The sequence below is a fragment of the Macaca mulatta genome, chromosome 5 (genome assembly GCF_049350105.2).
Source record: "Macaca mulatta isolate MMU2019108-1 chromosome 5, T2T-MMU8v2.0, whole genome shotgun sequence".
In the NCBI taxonomy this organism is placed as follows: domain Eukaryota; kingdom Metazoa; phylum Chordata; class Mammalia; order Primates; family Cercopithecidae; genus Macaca; species Macaca mulatta.
In genome coordinates this window covers 27,469,728-27,489,229 of record NC_133410.1, presented here as the reverse complement: position 1 = coordinate 27,489,229, position 19,502 = coordinate 27,469,728, and the positions used below count along the sequence as shown (strand labels likewise).

The window sequence follows — 19,502 nt, the reverse complement described above, 5'->3', positions numbered from 1 at the left end:
CATTTCTACCAAAGATATTTACAGTCAGACTAATTCATTTGAAACGTAAGTTTAGACTCATTAACTTGGCAAGATTATTTGCATAAAGTGCAACAAGAATAGTGATTGATAATATAGGGTTTAAAAAATATATGGTTTGCTGGGACTCTTTTGTAAGTGACTTCAGGTTATATTTTTAAAAGGCCTGTGAAGGCTAGGAGTCAAGGGAAAGCTTTACCATCTGACTGCATCTGTAATACTTCTACAAATTGGTAAATTCGTCTTTTCTCAAAGTTCTCAAAATGTTTTGAAATTCCTGGACCTGTCAGAAAGTTACATTCCTTACTTATCACAAACCCAGAAACCCTTATAAGGAAGTGTGTAGACAAGGTATTTCAGGCCAGTTTTTCCAAGGCACTTTTATTGGCTTTATAATTCAACTTCGGTTCCTGAAAGCTATCTGGTCAGATCAGAAAATATGACATTACTTTTAAAACCTCAGTGAAAGAACCGGGTTTCCAGTTGTGTGTTGTTAAAAAAGATATTCTTATTGAAATTATGCAAATAATTTAAGAATACTCAAGAATAAATTCTAAATTCTAGAGAGATTAGGTAAAGAGGAAAGTAAATATGTCAGTTCTGTTTACGGAAGTATGCATTACCAAATTGCTGCAAATTATATATAGGTTAAAACAAAGTTAACTTAAATCTGGAAAATAAAAAAATAATGAGGAATATTTTAAACAAAAACTCATTTAAAATTACAATATTTTGTCAGTTCAATCCCATACAATTAATTCTTAATTTGCTTAATGTTAGGTTAGCAGTTTTTTGAGCCCAGTTTTGTTTTAAATTAGATTTCTGGAAATTTAGTCTAATGGCATAGATTCAAAGTTATTAGAGTCTTGTATTTCTTAGGGTTCTTTTTGTTCTTTCCATATACAGATATACCTCATTTTATTGGACTTCATTGTATTGCACTCTGAAGATACTGCATTTTTAACAAATTGAAGTTTTGTGGCAACACAATGTAGAATAGTTCTATTGATCCCATTTTTTTCCATTAGCATGTGATCACTTCATGTTTCTGTGCCACATTTTGGTAATTCTCATAATATTTCAAAATTTTAATTATTATTATATCTGTTATGATGATCTGTGATTACTGATCTTTGCTATTACTGTTATCATCTTGGCGGGTACCACAAACCACACCCATAGAAGGCAGCAAAGTTAATTAACAAATACCGTGTGTGTTCAGACTGCTCCACTGACCAGCTTCTCCTCAAGCCTCCCTAGCTATTTCTTGACATGCAAAAATATTGAAATTAAGACAATTAGTAACACTGCAATGACCTCTAAATGTTCAAGTAAAAGGAAGGGTCACATGTCTCTCACTTAAAGTCAAAAGCTAGAAATGATAAAGTTTAGTAAGGAAGGCATGTCCAACGCTGAGATAGGCCACAAGCTAGGCTCCTTCACCAAACAGCCAAGTTGTGAATGCAAAGAAAAAGTTCTTGGAGGAAGTTAAAACTGCTACTCTAGTGAACATGTAAATGATATGAAAGTGCAGAAGCCTTTTGCTGATATGGAGAAAGTTTTAGTGGTCTGGATAAAAGATCAAACCAGCTGCAACATTGCATGAAGCCAAAGTGTAATCCAGAGCAAAAACCTAACTCTTTAATTATATCTAGGGTGAGAGAAACTGGCTACACTAAACAACAGATTATCAATTATATGAAACAGACCTCTTGGACTCTCATAGCTAGAGAGAAGAAGTCAATGACTGACTTCAAAGCTTCATAGAAATGGTGGGGAGAGGCTTTAAATGATTGGCTATAGGCACTTAGCCCTCATCTCCTGCATAGAAGGACGGTGAGTAGATAACCACACATTGAATACAGCATTTAAGAGAGAACACTGGAATTCTGCAGGGAAATGACAGCGAACATCTGAGACACAGGAAGAAAGGGAAACAAGGCAGCTGAACCAACTGGGATTAGCTGGGAGCCTGTGGAAGCTCCCCAGTGTAGGGAAAAGGTAACTGAGCAACTCCTAGAGGTCCACATTTTCACTGAAAACTCCCACAATCTTGGCCTAAGAAAGCCCCTTGGCTGGCCGGGCGCGGTGGCTCAAGCCTGTAATCCCAGCACTTTGGGAGGCCGAGACGGGCGGATCACGAGGTCAGGAGATCGAGACCATCCTGGCTAACACGGTGAAACCCCGTCTCTACTAAAAAATACAAAAAACTAGCCGGGCGCGGTGGCGGGCGCCTGTAGTCCCAACTACTCGGGAGGCTGAGGCAGGAGAATGGTGTGAACCCGGGAGGCGGAGCTTGCAGTGAGCTGAGATCCGGCCACTGCACTCCAGCCTGGGCGGCAGAGAGAGACTCCGTCTCAAAAAAAAAAAAAAAAAAAAAAAAAAAAAAAAAAAAAGAAAGCCCCTTGGCTATTGCAGTCCCTGAGACTAGGATAGACGGCTGTCTAGAGTCTGAGCAACCACACGGTTCCAGAGAAGGAGTCCATGCTGGGTGTTACACACTTCTTGAGACCTAAGCAGCTGCTGAATGGAGATATTATGAGAGCCCAGCCTCCATCAGACTGTTGGAGGCTTTTCCACATCCTGGAACCCAACTAACATTTTCGCATGCCCACCTGGAGGGCTACGGAGATGGAACACCAGCTGGCACTTCCAGTGTGCCCAGGTTGTGAGAACTCTATCTCACACAATGTTCTGCACCCTGGGGAATGCTGGGTGCAGCACACCAGGGTGGCTGCAGCTATGACAAAGGGAGCTGGAGCACATGCTTTCCAGAACCTGCGAGCTGCCCGACTAGGACTGCTGCCACTCACAGCAACCCTGACCCCATCCCTGCAGCAGGGTGGCCATGCCCCACCATGCACCTTCAGTGGGCCTGGAGATGAGCCCCGTGAAATGCCATGCCGGGGCTTGAGGACAGGCTTGCCCTGTTCACTGCTACCACCACCCGGGCATGCCCAAGGGCCTGAGGATGACCCACCCCACCTTTAGACTCAGACACATGTGTGAAGTATCAAGAGTTCTGAAAAAAAGACCCAGGCTGCTTGCTACAGGAACACAAGAACACCAACTGGGGCATAGGGATTGCTCCACCTGGCCTACCACAGCCTATGCCCATGTGCACCATGAGAGGCAGTGAGGGCTGATTCACCCCACCTATTGTCCCAGGTGCATGTGTGCAATATTAGAAGGTCTGACAAATGGTGCAGCTTCCCTGTTGCTGGTACTCAAGCATGCGATCAGGGAACCTGGAGATCATCCTTTTCTGTCAATCACATCCTGTGCTTGTGCACACTACTGGGGTCCTGAGGACAGGCCCACCCCACCTGGTGCAAACTCCCTATATGGAAGAACTCTGTCTGGGAACCTGAGGATCAATTTTCCTTGCCTGCTGCTTCTGGTGCACACATGCACCATTAGAGAGCCTTTAAAAAGGCCCAGATTGTCAGCCACTGGTGCCCAAGCATGTCATATAGTGGCCTGAGATTCACTCCACACCACCCACTATCACAGATATCTGTGCGCTACTCCTGGGGGCCCTGAGGGCAAGCCAGCCCAACCTGCTGCCACCACCACTGCTAACACCAAAGTGTGCCACCTGAGAACGGAGGGTTGGCCTGCCTTTGATAGTCATTGATGATACAAAACCTGCTGCCCACAATCCCAGTTCACTGCTAGCACCGTCATTATCCAAGCAAGCAGCCTGGAAGCTTAAGAATCAACCTACCTAGGTCTGCTATTAGTGCCCACGTATGCCTCCAGTGAAGCCAATAACAGAAAGGCTTACCTAGCTCACAGCAACAACTACTGTGGACCAAAAACTAGTTTATTCTGACACATCTGTCCCTAGCAGAGCCTGATACAGCTTTCACTGACAAGTGCAGGATAGGAAACTGTGGAAATCACAGACACCACTGATGCTGATTACAACCAAAGTAATCATACAAAAACTATACTTCATACACACAGAATCAAGTCTAAAGTTCCCTACCCAAACAACACTGTAGAAACACCTACAGAAAAGAATGTCTTTCCCTAGGAAAGTAAATCAGAAAGAATTGGAAGAAGGGACTATTACAACTCATGTGCAGATATGAACATACGGAGCCAAGAAACATGAAAAAGCAAGAAAACATGATGCTTTTAAAGTAACACAATAATTCTCCAGCAACAGATTTCAACCAAAACAACTCCATGAAATACCCGAGAAACAATTGAAATTAAGACGAAAGAAGCTTAGTGAGATAAAAGAGAACACAGAAAATTAATACAAAACAATCAGAAAAATGATTTATAATCTGAATGGGAATTCAACAGAGATTAAAAAAACAAATTCTGTATTAAAAAATTATAATAAATAAAACAAAACTGTAATCAAGGGCTTCAAGTAGAATAAAGAATTACAGAACTTGAAGACAGGTGTTTGGGAATAACCCAATCAGCATATATATATGTATATATAATATATATGTATATATAATATATATACTGATACACATCTATATCTATCTATAGATATCTATATATCAGTATATATATCTACTATGATAGATCTATATATATATCAGTATATATATATCAATAGATAGATATATATAGATATACTGAAATACGTAGATTATATACTGATATATATATTTATTTTACTCTATATATAGAGAGAATACGAATAATAAAGCTTACATAAATATGGCAGAATGTAAAGTGACCAAATGTTTGAGTTTTGGGTCTTTCGGAAGGGAAAGAGATAGGCAGAAATTGTACCAAAAACAAAAACAAAATTCTACCTAACAGCAACAACAAAAAGTAGCAGAAAATTTCCTAAGCCTGAGTCTTAGAAGAAATTTAGATATTTGTATATAAGAAGCTCAAAGACAAATAAGTACAATACAGAAAGCCTTGGCAAAGTTTAATTATCATCAAAGTGTCAAAAGTCAAAGACAAAGAAAGAACTGTGAAAACAGCAACATAAAAGCATCCAGTCACATATAAAGGAACCCCCATCGGACTAACAGCAGATTTCTGAGGAGAAATTTTAAAGCCAAGAGAGAATGAGAGATTATATTCCCAGTACTAAAAACAAAACAAACAGCAACAACAACAACAAAACCCTATACTCAGCAAAGCTATCCTTCAAAAATGAAAGAGGAATAGTTTTTCCCAAATAAGTAAGTACATAAATAAATAAATAAATTACTTGAGGGACCTAATCACCACTAGATCAGCCCAACAGAAAATGCTTAAGGCAGCCCTAAATCTGGAAGTGAAAGGCTATTATCTACTATCATAAAAACAAATGAAAGTATAAAACTCCTTGTTAGAGTAGACACAGAATTGAGAAGGAGCAAAAACTCAAGTGTTGCCCATATTGAAAAACACCAACCAGAAGGACAAAAACAATAGAAAGAAATAAACAAACAATAAAAGAAAAAAGAAAACAACAACAAAAGATATACAAAACAATCAGAAAAGGACAGGAATTAGTTCTTACCTATTAATAATAACCTTGAATATAAATAGCTCAAATTACCTACTTAAAAGATATAGACATGCTGAATAGATAAAAAGCACTACCTAATTGTAAGTTGCTTACAATAATCTCACTTCACCTGTAAAGGGACATACAGACTGAAAGTGATTGGATGGAAAATGTTTCCCACACACACAGAAGCCAAAAATGAGCAACAGCAGCTATACCTAATAAGGTAAAACCAACTTTAAGTCAAAAACAGTACAAAAAAAAAAAAAGAAGCACATTAAATAATGATAAAAGGATCTATTCGACAAGAAGATATAACAATTCTAAATATATATACGCCCAAACCAAAGTATCCAGAAATATAAGTTAAACATGATTAGATCTAAATAAAAAGATAGACTCCATTACAGTAATAGTCGGTGACTTCGACATCCTAGTCTCAGCATTATACAAATCATCTAGACAAAAAATCCACAAATAAACATTGCATTTAAATTTCATTTAGACCTAACTGGCATTTACAGAATATTCCATCCCACAGCTGCAGAATACACATTCTTCTCATGAGCACATGGAGCATTCTTTAAGACAAAGTATATGTTAGGCAAACAAAACAAAACAAACAAACAAAAACTCAGTAAATTGATAAAAACCAAAATTTATTAAGTATCTTCGGAGACCACCATAATACAAAATAAAAAAAAAAACCAAAAAAACAACAACAACAAAAAGAAAAAGCAAGAAATCAAGAACAAGAGAAACACTGAAAACTGTACAAATATATAGAAATTAACCAACTTGATCTTGTTGACCATTGGGTTAGTGAAGAATTAAGAAACAATTTTAAAAAAAGACTTGAAACAAATGGAAGTGTAAAGACAGCATAGTAAAACTTATGGGATACAGCAAAAGGAGTACTAAGAGGAAGGAACAAATGCCCTTATCAAAAAACAGATTTCAAACCAAATTATGCACCACAAGGGACTAACAAATTAAGAACAAACCAAACCTAAATTCAGAAGAAAAGAAATAACAGAGATCAAAGCAGAATTAAGTGAAATAAAGGGTAAAGTCACAGTACAAAAATCAATGAATCTAAAAGTTGTTTTCTTAACCAATAAACAAAATAAAAACACCACTTTCTAGACTAACCATGAAAAAAACAGAGAAGACTGAAATCTTAACATAATCATACATTAAAAAGGAAATATTAAAACTGATACCACAGAAATACAAATGACTCTTACAGACCATTATAAACAACTATATGTTAATAAACTGGAAGATCTGGAGGAAAATAATAAATTCCTGAACATATACAATCTAACAAGATTACATCAGAAATAAATAGAAAACCTGACCCGTCCTATAATAAGTAATGACATTGAATTAGTAATAAAATATCTCCCTCCAAAATAGCTTTTGACTAGATGGTTTTACTGCCAAATTGTTCCAAGCTTATAAAGAAGAGCTAATATCAATTCTTCTCAAACTATTTTAAAAAATTGGAGAAGGAAATTCTTCCTAATTCCTTCTCCCAGGCCACCATTATCCTGATACCAAACTCAGACATAAACATACACACACACTCACAAATACATACAAACACACACGCACCCCACTTCAAGCCAATATCCACCATGAATAAAGGCACAAAAATCCTCAACAAAATATGAGCAAGCCAAATCCGATGGCACCTCTAAAAGATAATACACTATGATCAAACAGGATTTATCCAAGGGATACAAGGATAATTCAGCATAAGCAAATTAATAAGTGTGATACATTACATCAGCAGAATTAACTACAAAAAATATATGATCATCTTAATAGATGCAGCAAAAGGATGTGATAAAATCAATGTTTCATCATCTCTTCATGATAAAAACTCTCAAGCATAGAAGAAACACACCTCAACATAATAAAGGCCATGTCTGACAAACCCATAGCTAACATCATGCTGAATGGGGAAAAGCTAAAAGCTTTTCTCTAAGAACTAGAAAACACCATAAACGATAATTTTCATCAGTTCTATTCGACAGAGTACTAGAGGTCCTAGCTAAAACAGGCAAGATAAAGAAATACAAGGCACCCAAATTGAAACAAGAAAGTACAATTATTCCTTTTTGCAAATGACAGGATTTTAAATTTAGAAAAACCTAGACTCCACCAAAAAATTCTTAGAACAGATAAACACATTCAGTCAAGTAACAGGTTATAAAATCAACTTACAAAAATTAGTAACATTTCTGAACAATCTGAAAAATAAACCAAGAAATAATTTACCAAATGTAAGTTCCTTTTACAATAGCTACAAAAAAAAAAAATAAGATACCTAGGAATAAATTTAACCATGGAGGAAAAAGGCCTCTTTAAGGAAAACTACAAAATATTGACGAAATAAATTGAAGATGTTACAAATAAATGGAAAAAATCCTATGCTCATGGATTGAAATGATTAATATCCTTAAAATGATCATACTACCAAAAGTAGTCCACAGTTTCAAAGCAATCCGTGTAAATATACCAATGTCACTCATCACAGAAATGGAAAAGAAAACCCTAAAATTTGTATGGAATCATAAAAGAGCCCTAATAACTAAATTATTTCTGAACAATAAAAACAAAACTGGAGGCATCACAATACCTGAATTTAAAATATACTACAAGACTGTAATAACCAAATAGCATGTGTTGGCATAAAACCAGACACACTGGCCAATAAAACAGAATAAAGAACCCAGAAATTAACCCACATATTTACAGTCAACTGATTTGCAACAAAGGTGCCAAGACTATACATTTGGGAAAGGATGTCCTCTTCAGTAAATGGTGTGGGAAAACTGGATATCCATGGGCGGAAAAATGAAACTAGGCCTCTATCTTTCATTACATCAAAACATCAACTCAAAGTGGATTAAAGACTTAAAACTCAAAACTATAAAGTTACTAGGCAAAACCATAGAGGAAATGCCTTAGAACATTGGTGTAAGCAAAGATTTTATGGTTAAGACTTCAAAAGCACAGGCAAAAAAAAAAAGACAAATAGGACCTAGGACCATATTAAACTAAAAAGGCTTCTGTATAGCAAAGGAAACAATCAATAACAGAATGAAGAGACTAACTGTTGAACAGAAGAAAATATTTGCAAACTCTTCATTCAGCAATACACTAAAATTAAGAATATATAAGAAATTCAAAGAACTCAACACCAGTAAAACGATCACATTTAAAAGCAGACACAAGATCTGAATAGACATTTCTCAACAGAAGACATACAAATGGCCAGCAAGGATATAAAGATGTTCAACATCACTACTCAGCAGGCAAATGAGGATCAATACCACAATGTAATATCATCTTACCCCAGTTAGAATGGCTATTATCAGAAAGACAAACAAATGAATGCCGGTGAGAAGGCAGATAAAAGGGATTTCTTATACACTGTTAGTGAAAAATGTGAATTAGTACGGCCATTATAAAAACAATTTGAAAATATCTCAAAGGACAAAAAACAAAAAACTGCCATATGATCCAGTGATCCCACTACTGGGTATTTATTCAAATAAAATGATTCAATATTTCAAGGTGACATCTGCACTTCCAAGTTTATTGCAGCACTATTCACAATAGGAAAGATAGGAGTCAACCTTCATGTCTAGCAACAAATGAATGCATAAAGCAAGTGGGGCATATATACATAATAAAATACTATTTGGGCAAAAATAAAATAAAATCCTGTCATTTGAATGGAACTGGAAGTTAATATATTATGTAAAATAAACTAAGCACAGAAAATTATGTGTATTTCCACTCAAATTTGAAAGCTAAAAAAAAAGTTGTTCTTATGGAGAAGGAGTAAATTCATCTCATATCAGAGGTTGAGAAGGTTGTGTGTGTCAGGGTGTGGGTGTGAAGGAAGGTAGATTAATTGTGATAAACATACATTTAAATAGAAGAAATATATTTCACTGTTCAATGGCACAATAGAATGAGCATAGATAACAACAATATTGTGTATATTTCATAATAGCTGGAAGAGAAATCTGAAATTTTTCCAACCTAAATAAATAATAAACGTTTGAGGCGACAGATATTCTAAATATTCTTATATAATCATTACACATTTTTCTGGGTATTAAAATATTACACGTACCCTATAAATACGTACAAATATGTGTCAATAAAATAATAAATAACAAAGCTTCAAAGGACAGGCCCACTTTTTTTGCCAGGAGCTATTGCCACTGATGACTTTACCTTGAAGCCAATTCTCATTTACCATTTCGAAAATCCTAGGGCACTTAAGAATCATGCTAAATCTACTCTGCTCGTGCTCTATAACTGGAAAAACAAATCTTGGGTGACAGCCCATCTGTTTACAGAATGATTTACTGAATATTTTAAGCCCGGTTTTGAGACTAACTGCTCAGAATAAAATATTTCTTTCAAAATATTGTTGCTTTCAGACCCAAGGGGGCTGATGGAGAGATACAAGGATATGAATGATGTTTTCGTGCCTGCTAACACAACATCATTCTGCAGCTCATAGATCAAGGAGTAATTCTAACTTTCAAGTCTTACTATTAAAGAAACACATTTTGTGTGTCTATAGCTGTCACAAATAGTGATTCCTCTAATGGATATTGGCAAACTAAATTTGAAACTTTATGGAGAGGAATTACCATTCTAAATGTCATTGTGAACATTCGTGGCTCATGGAAGAAGGTCAAAATGTCAACATGAACATGTATTCGGAAGAAGTTGATTCCAAATTTTACGGATGACTTTGATGGGTTTCAGCCTTCAATGGAGAAAGTAACTGCCGATGGGGTTGATAGCAAGAGAATTAGAGTTAGAAGAGGAGCCTGAAGATATGACTGAATTGCTGCAATCTCATAATAAAACTTGAATGGATAAGTAACTCCACTCATCTGGATAAGGAAAGAAAGCAGTTTTATGAGATGGCATCTACTCGTGGTGAAAATGCTGTGAACATTGGTGAAATGACAAAAAAAACATTTAGAATATCACAGAATAATAGTTGATAAGACTGGAACAGCTAGAGAGGATTGATCTCTATTTTGAAAGAAGTTTTACTGTGGACAAAACACTATCAAACAGCATTACACGCTACAGAGAAATCATGGATTAAAGAAAGGGTCAATTTATGTGGCAAAATGTATCATTGCCTCATTTTTAAGAAATTGCTACAGTCACACCAAACTTCAGCAATCATCACCATGATTAGTCAGCAGCCATCAATATTGAGGCTGTATCCTCCACCAACCAAAAGATTTTGACATGCTGAAGGCTCAGATGATCATTAGCATTTTTATTAAGAAAGTATTTACTAATATACATACATTATTTAGACATAATACTATTGCACACCTCACAGACTTCAGTATTGTGTAAACATAATATTTATATGCACTGGGAAATTGTAACATTTTTGGGACTCTTTACATTATAATATTTGATTAATTGCAGTCATCTGGACCTGAACCCTCAACATCTTTAAGATATGATTGCATGTCTTTGAAGACACACACTTTAACATCTTTTTCATTAGTTGTATATTTACTAGAACTTCCATCAAGAAGTTTCATAGTTTTACAGTTATATATGTATATAATAGTTATATACGTATGAAGTTCTATATGAATAAATCTATGCATATATACAGTTATATATGTATATATGACTATATGTGTGTGTTTCTTCTTTTTCAATTTTTATTTTAAAATCAGGGAGTACATGTGCAGGTTTGTTACAAACGTATATTACATGATACTGAGATTTGCAGTATGACTGAACTTGTCACCCAGATAGTGAGCATAGTACCTAATAGGTAGTTTTTCAGCTCTTGCTCTTTTCCCTCTCTTCCTCCTCTAGTGGTCCCCAGTGTCTATGGTTCCCTTCTTTATGTGCCTGTATACTCAATGTTTAGCATCCACTTATACGTGAGAACATGTGGTATTTAGTTTTCTCTTCACTTAGGCTAATGGCCTCCAGCTGCATTCAGGTTTCTGCAAAAGACATGATCTCATTATTTTTTATGGCTGCATAGTATTTTATAGTGTCTATGTACCACATTTTCTTTATCCAATCCACTGTTGCTGGGCACCTGGGTTGATTCCATGGTTTTTCCACTGTGAACAGTGCTGCCATGCACATATGGGTGCATGTGTTCTTTTGGTAGAATGATTTATTTTCCTTTACGTATATATGTTGGGGTCCGTGCCGGGGGTGGTGGAGAATGAAAGAACACACAAAAGACAAAGACACACAGAGAACATGGCGGCCGCACTCAGAGCCTCCGCCTCACTTTATTTATACTCCATAAACCCCACGTCAGCAGAAAGAATGCAATGCAAAACAAACTTTCTTTTCCCACATGTAACCTTCTACTCAGTTCCTTGTTTCTATGCTCTTCCTTATCTGCCCGCCTTCTTGGCGCCTACAGGAGTTCATTAAAAATTCAATTGGAGATACTGTCCTTGAGCCCTATCTATTCTCAGCATACTGTTTTCAAAGGCCCCTGCATTTCCCCCTTTTTGTTTTTGTTTTGCCTCAATCCTAAAAAGGTAGCCCATATTTGTTCCTGTGTTTTCTTTTGTTTTTGGAGGCGATGGAGGGAGCATCGAATCACCAAAAGAAGTAGACTCAATCCAAGTGCCCAAAGCAATATACTTCCAGAGATTGTAGAAATCCATGTTTTCATCTGGGTCCATGGGTTAAAGGCAGCAAGGCGCTGACCCAGCTCTGCAGGGTTACGGTTCCAGATAACACATGTAATTGTTGTCGAAATGCTTTGGAAATGTTCTGAATGAGCTCTTGGATGTCCAAACTAATATTTTTATGGCCTACTAATAATTTTCGGATTACAGTCCAATTTTGAGAGATGTTAAAAGGTACAGGCGTTACACAAAATTGAGTGGAGTTCCAATCGCATTGTAATGTCATCCGAGTACTGAGTACAGTGAGCTGATCTCCAAGCCATGTTAATGCTTGCTCCATGTTGTTCAATCTTTCAGCAAGTTGAGAGTCGATGTTTCGTTGTTGAAGCCATAACCAGTGAGATTGTTCATGCCATTGCTGCATAAATTCAGCATTTTGTATGCTTTGATGAAGAGCAAGTCCTGCTACGGTCGCAGTGGAGGCGATGGCAACAAGACTCATCACCGAGGCAATTATAAGTCCAAGGGCATGGCAGGTTCGCTGAAGAGAAGTCCAAATATAAGTTTCAAGAGGTGATGCCCCCCATGGTCGCATAAGGTTAACAGGTAGCCAAATTTCCTTACGAGCCCTGAGGATATAAATATCCCCAGTAAAGTTGTGCCACCAGGAATGATTGAGGCAAGACAAAAATGTACACATATCTGTACAATTAACAATCCCCGTATCATTATCCCATGTCAAATTCCCTGCTAATAATAGGTAGGGCTCACGGACACAAGCAATAATATATCAGGAGGTATTTCGATATAACTGAATATGAAAGGAGTTAGTTGGGTTAGAAAGATTAAGGGACATATTCCCCACAAAAGTGCTAATGGCATCGCCTGCAGCTAACAACTTCCAAAGATGACTCTGTACTTCAGGCCTCCTTCACGCCATACCAAGGTTTCATTACTGTTAGCAGCAATACTTTTATTTACCCAGTGTCATTTCAAAGGTATGTGACTAAATTTTATTTGAAAATCACCGTGCACTCTCCAATGAGTTATTTACATTCCATTGTATTCTAATAAAATCCGAGGTTTTGTTCCCCGACATTGTTGTCACTCCAGCACCTCAATATTAGGAGAAACCTCTAGAATAGGACAAAAAAGTAAAGAACTAGGAATAGTTTCATTACTATATACAGTATGATTATATTAAAAACTTCTAGTTACAATAATAACAGTATTAGCAGCCACATGACTATGATTATAACGAACAGCCCAGGCTTCATGCGATTTTCGGAGAAAATGAGAACTATTTCCCATACATATTGGAAGTCCTTCCACTCCAAATTGATATGTGTTGTTTATAATTCCCGTTTCCCGTTCTATATTGTCCTTGTCTATATAGGGGGACGGCATCCAAGTAGTGTCGTTGGTGAAAACCTTAATTTCCACCTCCCCTCAGGCGACTCCCTGATACAAGGGCGGAAAGGGAATATAAGTCCAATATTCATACAAAGCCTCACTAAGAGAAATAAGTCCCCCACCGAGGCATATCCAACAAAGGAAGAAATGCATGCTGAATCCAGTTTTCTTTTCAACAGGGTTTCAATCATCTTGTAGGAAACCACTCAGGTCCGCTCCCTGTAAGGACAAGAGCATAGCCCCGTCCCTGTTTTAGAACTTGCCCTTGAACATACTTACCTTCTTCATTAGGATACCAAACCTTTAAACTGTCAGCGGGGACTATCACCGAGGGAGGTGAGGAAAGATGGGTTACGACAGCAGAATCTTGCAATTGTCTCCATTGATTCAAAAAAATTAAGGTAAAAAGAACCTTCAAAATCTGGTTTCAAAATCTGGTTTCTGGGGGGCTCATTTCCCCCTTTTTGTTTTGTTTTAATAGTTAAGTTTTTAAAGTTAAATTTGTGTGCTCAATGATGGCTTGACCTTGACTGTTGCCCGGGATACCGATGATATGTTGAATATTGTATTGCTGTAAGAAAACTTGTAATTTACGAGAGACATAGGCAGGGGCATGATTAGTTTTAAGTATAAGAGGAATGCCCATGATGGCAAAACAAGCTAAGAGATGTGTAATAACAGAATCAGCTTTCTCAGATGTCAACGGAGTGGCCCATTGAAAATAAGAAAAGGTATCAATGGTATGATGAACATACTTTAATTGTTCAAAAGAAGGGACATCTCATGGATTAACCCCAGGATGGAAGGATGGCATGCTCAAAGGAGCACAGGAAGGACAAGCTCGAATAAGAGAACGAGCTTGTTTATAAGTTAAATGAAACCGTCGTTGAAGGCCAGAACTATTAGTGTGATGTAGAGTATATTTTTGTTCTGCAGCATGTAGGTGGCCTATTAAAAGTGAATCAATCTGAGTATTACCATGAACTAATGGTCCAGGAAGTTGAGAATGAGAACGAAGATGAGTGATGAATAAAGGAGCTCGACGTTGGCTCAAAGTAGAAGATAACAAGGAAAAGAGTTTTTGAAGAGAAGAAGTAGCACAAAGAGGTAAACTGGCCTGAGAAATATAAGAAGTAACATAAACAGCGTATTGAGAATCACTAACATTGTTACAACCAGTAGTAGGGAAATCAAGTAAGATCATCAGAACAGCAAACAATTCTCCCTGCTGCACCAAGGGATAAGGATAAACTGTAACTCGAGATTGAGGAACACTCCAATATCCAGCCTTATCATTGCTACTAGCATCAGTAAAATAGGTAGGACCTTGAACAGGAAATACAGAAATTGGTGAGAAAGGCAACACAGAATGTTGCCTAAAAAATGAAAAGATCGGAGACTTAGGATATTGGGTAGAAAATTGTCCAACAAAAGAAGCGCAAGCAACTTGCCAAGAATCAGAAGTTGCAAGAAGATAAGTGATCTGACTATGAGTGAATTGAGAGATAATTAAGGAAGGATCTCCTCCCCAAAGTTGTCGACAGTGATGCCGTCCTTTGATGATCAGTTCAGCTAAACGATCGATATAAGTAGCCAAGCGTTTAGATATTTTATTGGACAAAAAGATCCATTTTAGTGGTCGATTAGTTTGATGAATCATTCCTGTGGGAGAAGGTAAAGTATGAAATAAACAAAAGGAAGGGCCTTTTGAAGTTGCTCTTCAACAAGCTGGAGTTCCTGTAAAGCCAAAGGAGTTAAATGGCGTGAGTTGTCCAAGTGACTGTCTCCTTCTAGAATAGAAAAAAGATGTGATAACTGATATGTTGGTATTCTTAAAACAGGACGCATCCAATTAATGTCTCCTAGAAGCTTTTGAAAATCATGTAATGTTTTTAAATGATCACGTCGAATTTGAATTTTTTGGGGTCGAATATTTTGTGCCCCCAAGGTATAACCTAAATATTGAATAAGAAAATCCAGTTAAATTTTTTCTGTGGCAATATTAAGTGAGTAGAAAGAAAGCTGAGTTTGTAATGATACAAAAGCATCTTGCTGCTTTTCTCTGGTTTTAACTTTGTGGGATAAGGGCAGGATTAGGAAGACCGGGCTGTAAACTTTCCCTAGGTTAAATGTAAACATTTATAGTTTTAAGACAAGACAAAGACGGGAATTCCATGCAGAAGTACGTGGCTTTAGATTCCTCTTGGCCATTTGTTTTTTGACTTACTCTTTTAAAGTCCTAAGTATTTCTTTAAATAATGGTCACTGTTTCACCTAAATAGGAGTGGTGGCTATGAGTTTAAAGGATTGTAGCCCATTTTGAACATCATATTTTTGGCAGCTGAGGAAATATGAGGAATGTTTAAAAAAGCAGCAAATTGTTGTGAAAGATCTTGTTCCCAAAAATTAATATTGATAGGAACAATAGAAAAATAAAAAAAAACACTTGACCTTGTTGACCTTTAGGACCGACACAGGTTAAACGTTCTACATCTTGATAAACCACAGAAGCAGCACCCAAGCTAGTGAGTATAACTGAAACTTGTCTTTTTTCCCATTGTATAGGCCACTAATTTAAACAAATAATAGACATATTCACCCTCGTATCAATTAACCCTTTAAAAACTATTTCATTAATGTGCAATGAACATAAGGGCTTTTGATTAGAAACTAAAGTTTCCCAAAAAACAGTTTTTTCTGTGCTACCAAACCCTCCCTATTGAGAATACGTTCCCCTGCCTCTAGGCATATAAATTGTGAGACTTGAACCATAATAAGAATTTTATTAGTAATATCGTGTCCTTTTGGCAAAGGGCCACACACTCTAATAGCTAATTTATATACTCCTTTATTAGGAGACAAAGTATAAGGCTGAGTAATAGCTAAGTCAGCAGCGGCGCTCTGCTTAGTTGCCGCATAAAGCTGAGAAACTGGGGTAAGGTGTGGGATCCTTAAGGAGGACTTGAATTTATTCCTTAATGTTGTAGGCCATTGCTCACTGAATATTGTAGTAGACTTGTATTGTAATTGTTGGGGCCCCAAGCCTGTGGGCCCCGGCTCCCGTTTCCGAGGAGAGGAGACAGTAAATTTCCACTTTTATCAGTTTTGGAACGACATTTATTTGTCCAATGTCGACCTTTACCACAACATTTGTACACCTCTGAAGGCAGCTTTCTGCCTTGAGGGATAAAAGTGTTCAATTTTTATGACATTCTTTTTTGAAATGTCTAGGTTTACCACACTGAAAGCAAGCACCTTGTTTGTTATTTCCTTTTAAGGCTTTAAACAAAGCTCCAGCAAATAATTGAGCATTATAAATAGCCCCTCCAACACTAACACAAGTTTTAATATATTTATCTATATTGGCCCCATTGGCCTTTAACGATTTTAACAATTTTTAACAGTCAGCATAAGCATTTTCAAAAGACAATGTTTGTAACAAAATTTTTGAAGCAAGGCCAGCACCCACAATTTTGAAGACAGCATCCTGAAGACGGGCTACGAAATATAGATATGGTTCATTTGTGCCCTGTAAAATCTTCACAGAGGAAAGGGAAGATTTTCCTGTTATCTCTACCTTATTTCAGGCCCTTAAAAACAAAATCTTGATTTGAGTAAGGGCAACATCATCTAAACCAGCCTGAGTATTAAGAGTAGCATATTGGCCCGTGCCTGTGAGTTGTTCCTCAGTGGGTCCAGGGGGATCACACATAACATTTTTCCTAGCCTGTACATGTGCCTTGTCCATTTACCAGCTGTGCAATTGTAACCACTGAGAATGATCAAGAAAAGCCTTCCCCAAAGTCTTCCAGTCTATAGGAATTATCAAATTTTCTGATGAAAAATATCAAGAAGACCAAGGATAAAAGGAGGTTGAGGTCCATAGTTAGAAATGGCAGCTTTCATTTCTTTTTAAAAATTTAATTTGTAAGGCATTAAATTGGACATTATTGCCACCATTTGAAAACTGAGCATTAGGAGCAAAAGAAGCACAAATAATTGGAAACAGATCCAGCTCCTTAAATTTTTTTTTTAATTAAAAGTATATATAATATATAATAATACTCATATCCCCAAATATAAAGAATCCCAACATATTAATAGGAAAAGGTAAATAAACCAACCAAAAGTAGCAGAACAAAGAAATGACAATAAACCTATATGTCTAACATCATTACTCACTAGGAAATATGTATATTAATACCAAATTGAGAATCATTACATACACAATACAATGGTTAAAATTTAAAAACACAGAAAATATCAAGAGGTAGTTAATGTGTTAAGCAACTCGAATACTCAACTTCTGTTTGGAGTGTAAATTGGTGGAACCTATGCACCCCTATAACATAACAATTTCCTAGCTGGGGTTATTAATACTATATTAATATTAATAGTTAATATTAATGTGCTTATTGACTATTGAAATACTCATAATATTTTAACAAACAATAAGATATACATATACACTGGTTTTGACATATTAAACAGGTGTTTAGTATAAATTTAAAGTATGTCTGATGTGAACAGGGCTTCAACTTTGCCAAACAAAGGTAAAGATAAGGAAGCCGGGGGGTTGGAGGCTCTGGAAAATCCTCTTTTAACAGGGCAGAAGGAAAAGAAACAGGGAAAGCTCGCAAAGGTGAATTAGAAGAATATATCTGTAATATTTGTTGAAGCATTTCCATAATACACTGCATGTCACAATTTCCCTTAGAAGAAGGAAGAGCTGGCTTTTTCTCTTCTCCCCCTTTTGCTACCCCCCCATCCTCTGTTATCCTGGCACAAATGGGCTCCATTTCAGATTTATTTATTTTATTTTTTATTTTTTTTTTCAAATCCTCAGATACCTTTCTTCCTGTGGCTACATTACCACACTCTGAATCAGTCTCAAGTAACTCTAATGTCTGAGTGATAGAGTCACACAAGGTCCACAATTTTAGAGGCATAACATCCCCTAACTGGAGAGCTCTAAGCAGAGTTTTTACTACCTGTAACCATTCTCTGCGATTCAGCTGCACTTTAGTCTGATACTGAAACCAGTAACAATGTTGTTCAACATGGGCAAACAATCGCTTCAAAGTCTTTTTCTTTTACTTCCACTCCTATAGACAGCAACAGTCCTTGAAACAGCCGTAAATATTCTGAGGCCAGAGAGATGGAATTCCCCATAATGAAAGCTTAAGAAGGTTCCCCTTAACAATATCCGGGCCTTACCCGCCCCTAGGGGGTTCCCCTTCTTGTTCTCCCCTACTCACCCATGCTGACCCTGCTCGCTGCGCCACTTGTTGGGGTCCGTGCCGGGGGTGGTGGAGAATGAAAGAACACACAAAAGACAAAGACACACAGAGAACATGGCGGCCGCACTCAGAGCCTCCGCCTCACTTTATTTATACTCCATAAACCCCACATCAGCAGAAAGAATGCAATGCAAAACAAACTTTCTTTTCCTACATGTAACCTTCTACTCAGTTCCTTGTTTCTATGCTCTTCCTTATCTGCCCGCCTTCTTGGCGCCTACGGGAGTTCATTAAAAGTTCAATTGGAGATACTGTCCTTGAGCCCTATCTATTCTCAGCATACTGTTTTCAAAGGCCCCTGCATATATACCCAGTAATGAGATTGCTGGATCAACTGGTAGTTCCACTTTTAGTTCTTAAAGAAATCTCCCAACTGTCCTCCACAGTGGCTGAATTAATTTCCATTCCGATTGATAGTGGATAAAGTGCTCCCTTTTCTCTGAAGCCCTGCCAATATCTTTATTTTCTCTGGTGATTAGTGATGATGAGCACTTTTTTCATATGTTTCTGGGTCACTTGTATGTTGTTTCTTGACGTGTCTATTCATATCTTTTGCTCAATTTTTAATGGAGTTATTTGCTTTTAGCTTGTTAATTTAAGTTCCTTAGA

The 19,502-nt window shown here is 37.0% G+C and overlaps 1 long non-coding RNA gene across 1 annotated transcript in view; it reads right to left on the bottom strand.

Annotated features, from left to right (window-relative positions):
- Nucleotides 1-19,191, bottom strand: part of LOC106998298 (uncharacterized) — a 105,520-nt gene extending 86,329 nt beyond the window's left edge. The window contains exon 1 of the long non-coding RNA XR_001444726.3: nt 18,852-19,191. This is a non-coding gene — a long non-coding RNA (uncharacterized LOC106998298). The remainder of the gene's footprint in view (nt 1-18,851) is intronic.
- Nucleotides 19,192-19,502: the final 311 nt, after the last annotated feature.